The sequence below is a fragment of the Papaver somniferum genome, chromosome 7 (assembly GCF_003573695.1).
Source record: "Papaver somniferum cultivar HN1 chromosome 7, ASM357369v1, whole genome shotgun sequence".
In the NCBI taxonomy this organism is placed as follows: domain Eukaryota; kingdom Viridiplantae; phylum Streptophyta; class Magnoliopsida; order Ranunculales; family Papaveraceae; genus Papaver; species Papaver somniferum.
The window spans coordinates 256748824-256754326 of record NC_039364.1 but is presented as its reverse complement, the minus strand read 5'-3'; positions in this window follow the sequence as shown (position 1 = coordinate 256754326).

Sequence of the window (5503 nt, the reverse complement as noted above, 5' to 3'; positions counted from 1 at the left end):
ACGGTCGCTCCTCGCTTGCCTCCGATCACCGTCCGATTACCGCTACCGCTCCACATCTCACGGCTTAGTCTCGCTGAACATCAAAATCGATGACTCGACTCACACCCAGTGTCGAACACCTAGACCTCAAGCCAAACAGACCCTATCCCTAACCATATCGAGCTCTCCTCCCTTTCTCCCCCATTCCTCTGCCAGAAAACCCACGTCCGCCACCGTACACCACCACCTCTCCACCTCTGTCACCACCATCTCTACACCTGCTCAACCACCGAAACCCCTATCACTCTAACATGCCTCTCACTTCTTTTCACTGTTTTCCCTAGTCTAGGGTTTGAAAATAGAGAAAAAAGCATGATAGACATGGTTAGAGAACTAGGTGAAGCTAGAAAAGAAATCAAGGTATGGGAAGGCACCAGGAGGTCAGAGGAAGAATGGGTCGAGTTTAATTTGATGTTGCTACATCAAATTAGGTAAAAAAAATCAAACCCTAATGTCTACTGTTTTGGGGATTTTTGGGTTGAAAAGGGTGTGAACCCTAATTATGTATTGGGTATAAAAAGGGGACTGTGGTGTGTGCAATGAATTATCTCTGGATAGCCAGTGTATCCCCATGAGGGCTGGACTAGCCAGTTTCTCTTGCGGTAGATTTTTCTTCCCTGTTTGTATTTGTAGATTTAAATTTAATTTTCAAATTTCAATTCCTGCTTCAATTTCAGTTTATTGCATGTTAAATTTTGTCTTGTTCAGTTCCTGTTTTGATGTTTAATGTTTGTGCATGTTTCAATTTTGTTAGGTTTAGTAGCAATTTTATTTCAATTTTATTTTACTGTTGTGTGTTTGTTTTGATGTTTCCATGTTAATCTTAATGTTAATGCATGTTCAGTTCCTGTTAATTTTAATGTCATGTTAGTGCATTGTTTAGTTCCATGTAATGTTAATGTACCTGTTAGTGATACATGTGAAGTGATGGAATGCTAGGCTAGAAGCCTTTGAAGCACTGAATTGATTGAGTAATGGAAGAAATCAGTGTCAATGTGCTTAAGATGATTGTACTGTCAAAAGACAGTCAATGCTAGGAGCACATCAGTTGAGCAAGCTGATTATCTTGCCATTCCATTTTTGTTGCTTAGGATGCATTGTGTGATTGAGTAGTGGGAGAAACTAGTGCTCACTAGTGACAATGAGTAAGCTAGTTCTCTTCCCACTCTGGAAGAATGCCTTAGCTTTGCTCTGTTAGCTTCACCATCTCCCTGCCCTTGGCTTAGGCTTGGTCACTGCATTGTTCTTTGCTTTTGCCCTGTGTTGCCCTGTTTGCTTCCATGTTCATTTGTTTGCTATTTTCTCCTGCTGCATTCACTGCCTTGTTGTGCTGTGCTGTGCATCTCTGCCAAGCGTGTGCTGTGCTGCCTTGTTCACCCCTAGCTGCCACTGCTGCTGCTGCAACCCTGTTGCTGCTGCTGTTTTTCTTCCCCTTGCCTTGTTCTGCTGTTGTTGCCTCACTGCTGTGCAGTATTGCTGCTGCTTTCTTTACACTGCTGCTGCTGCTTCCTCTCCTAGGCCCAGCCACAGTTTAGGTTAAGGCAAGCCCAAAGGCCTAGCTAAACCAAGCCCAGTTTCTAAGACCAAAAGCCCATTGACACTCAAAGCCCACTCACTGGTAATTCCAAAAGCCCAAGCTCAGTTCTAATCCCACTGTCCATTGTTTGTACAAACTGAAGCCCATTTCATTAAGGCTCAAAGCCCATTGTAAATTGTTGAAAGACCACAGGCCCAGCTCAAACCAAAGCCCAATTCAGTCAACTGTGGGCTTAATCAAAAGCCTAATTCAGAGACCAAAGCCCAAGGCTCAGTTCAATTCAAAGGCCCAAGGCCTAAAGCACTTCATCATTACAAACAAAACTAAGCCCAAAGCAAATTTAGAGCCCAAATAGCTAAAACACTACAAAACACTCCCAATCTCTGTGGATCGACCCGTACTTGCACGAGCTACAACCGACGACCGTGCACTTGCGGTATTACTGTAGGCCCGCGTTTCATTTCGCTTAAATTATACCCATCTCCGGGCCCACCAAGTTTTTGGCCGGGGATAATTTTTAGGACCTTTTAGAAGCCTGCCAAGTTTTTGGCGCCGCTGCCGGGGACAAGTAAAATTCAGGTTTGGGAGTATTTGATGAGTGCCAAATAATGTATATATTTATCCCTTTTTGTAGGCATTTTAACTCATCTTTTGTGCATTAATTCTACATTTTATCCCATATTCTGTATTTTCATTGTTTTCAAGAATAAATATTTTTATTAATTAATTTTGCATTTTTAGGTAATAAATAAAGTCTGGATGACTTGCGGAGCAAAAAGAGCAGAAAAGTAGTGAAAAGTCGGGAGAAATCACGCAAGGAAGCCGCGAAGAATGGTGCGCACAACCTCATTTTCTACACACAAAAACGCCTTCGTTCTCAGCCATCAGATCAGTTCTCAGAAGCATCCGATGGTCGCTCCTTCATAGATCATCAAAATCTGAAGTCTCTGCCAAGCACCACAGCGCTGAAATTCCAAGCCTTCAGATTAGATGGTAGTTGAATCCAACGGTTGCTCCCTTGCTGTTCATCAAAGTTTGATATCTCCGCCTTACACTACAGCACCTAACCTAATCTAGCACCGTTCGTTTCGTTGTATCCCTTCATCCGACGGTCGCTCCTCGCTTGCCTCCGCATCACCGTCCGATCTACCTACCAGCTCCACATCCCACGGCTAAGCTTCGCGAAACATCAAAATCTTTATCCCTGCCTCACACCTTAATACCCAAATACCTAATACCCTTCTTCCCAAAACAGTCGACCCTCACCTTCTCCCCCTTTCTTCTTCTCCACAGCAGAGCCTGCCGCTCCACCGTACCACCATGTCCGCCACCACCACCAACTCTCCACTGTCACTACCAAATACCACATCATCACAACCACCCTATCTCTCTACCTATCTATTCCATCAAGCTCTCCCCTATTCTAATCCCTAGGTAAGAGACTGATGAGATAGATCGAGCTAGAGAAGCTAGAAAAGGCATGGGAATGGATTAGGAGCAGAGAAGAAGCATGGGTCGACATTTTGAAGCTGTTTTGTCACGTCAATTAGGTGAAGTTTCAAACCCTAGAAAAATTAGGGTTTTTAAAATTAGGGTTCTGCTTACATTTTTTTTGTATAAATAGAAGAGATGGGTATGGTGTAGAGGGTGTTCTTGGGCTAGCCGAGATTCCCCCAAAATTGGGTTAGTTTAGGTTTAATTTCAGTTCTTAAATTTCAGTTAAATTTCAATTTAGGGTTTCAATTTTAATTCCCTGTTATGTTTCAATTTTAATTTCATGTTAGTGTTAAATGTTAATTCCATGTTAATGTCTACTCTTAATTTCTTTTGATTATCAATTTCACTGTCTTTATCAATTTCACTGTCTAGGTTTGTTCATTTTAGGTTAATTTTCAAATGTTATGTTAGTATCCATGTTATGTTAGTATCCTGTTTAATTTTCACTGATTTTCAAATGTTATGTTAGTATCCTGTTTAGGTTGATTTTGTTCATTGTTAATGTTTGTCCCCTGTTAATGATAATTCTGTTAATGTACCTGTTATGTGATACATGTGAAGTGATGGAATGCTAGGCTAGAAGCCTTTGAAGCACTGAATTGATTGAGTAATGGAAGAAATCAGTGCTCAACTGTGCTTAAGATTGATTGTACTGTCAAAAGACAGTCAATGCTAGGAGCACATCAGTTGAGCAAGCTGATTATCTTGCCATTCCATTTTTGTATGCTTAGGATGCATTGTGTTGATTGAGTAGTGGGGAGAAAATAGTGCTCACTAGTGACAATGAGCAAGCTAGTTCTCTTCCCACTCTGGAAGAATGCCTTAGCTTTGCTCTGTTAGCTTCACCATCTCCCTGCCCTTGGCTTAGGCCTTGGTTCACTTGCATTGTTCTTTGCTTTTGCCCTGTGTTGCCCTGTGTTGCTTCCATGTTCATTTTGTTTGCTATTTTCTCCTGCTGCATTCACTGCCTTGTTGTGCTGCTGCTGTGCATTCTCTGCCAAGCTGTGCTGTGCTGCCTTGTTCACCCCTAGCTGCCACTGCTGCTGCTGCAACCCTGTTGCTGCTGCTGTTTTTCTTCCCCTTGCCTTGTTCTGCTGTTGTTGCCTCACTGCTGTGCAGTATTGCTGCTGCTGCTGCTTTCTTTGCACTGCTGCTGCTGCTTCCTCTCCTAGGCCCAGCCACAGTTTAGGTTAAGGCAAGCCCAAAGGCCTAGCTAAACCAAGCCCAGTTTCTAAGACCAAAAGCCCATTGACACTCAAAGCCCACTCACTGGTAATTCCAAAAGTGAGCCCCAGTTCACAGTGAACTGTTCATTATCAAGCCCAGTTCAATTCATTTTAAGACCAACTAAGTCCAGGCTCAGTTCAATTCAAAGGCCCAAGGCCTAAAGCACTTCATCATTACAAACAAACCCACTAAGCCCAAAGCAAATTTAGAGCCCAATAGCAATTTAGAGCCCAAATAGCTAAACACTACAAAACACTCCCGATCTCTGTGGATCGACCCGTACTTGCACGAGCTACAACCGACGACCGTGCACTTGCGGTATTACTGTAGGCCCGCGTTTCATTTCGCTTCATTTTTATACACCTCTTTGAGGCCTGTCAAGTTTTTTGGCGCCGTTGCGCATCTTTTTTCAAAAATGCTAAATTAGGGTTTCGACGCGCAAAACCCTAAGTCAATGCAAGCCGCACAACCGTTGCGCACCATGGCAACCATGCCAAAACCAAGCCGCACAATCGTTGCGCACCATGGCAACCATGCCAAAACCAAGCTGCATGATCATTGCGCACCTGACAATCATGCCAAAGTGGCGCTTGGAAACCTAGCATGCCATGCCGTGCAAACCTAGGGCCAAGCCGCCACACATGTCATTGGCACATGCCAATGTGGCGCTTGCAAACCTAGTATGCCATGCTGTGCAAACCTAGGGCCAATACGCCACACATACCATAGGAAAATGCCGAAATTGCACTTGCAAGCCTAGCATGCCATGCCGTGCAAACCTAGGGCCAAACCGCCACACATGCCAAAGTGGCGCTTGCAAACTAGCATGCCATACCGTGCAAACCTAAGGCCAAGCCTCCGCACATGCCATTGGCACATGCCAAAGTGGCCCTTGCAAACCTAGCATGCCATGCCTTGCAAACCTAGGGTCAAGCCTCCACACATGCCATTGGCACATGCCAAAGTGGCGCTTGCAAATCTAGCATGCCATGCCGTGCAACCTAGGGCCAAGCTGCCACACATGCCATTGGCACATGCCAAATTGGCGCCCGGAAAACCTAGCATGCCATGTCGTGCAAACCTACGGCCAAGCCGCCCACACATGCCAAAGTGGCGCTTGCTAACCTAGCATGCCATGCCGTTCAAACCTAGGGCCAAGCCGCCCACACATTCCATTGGCACATGCCAAAGTGGCGCTCGCAA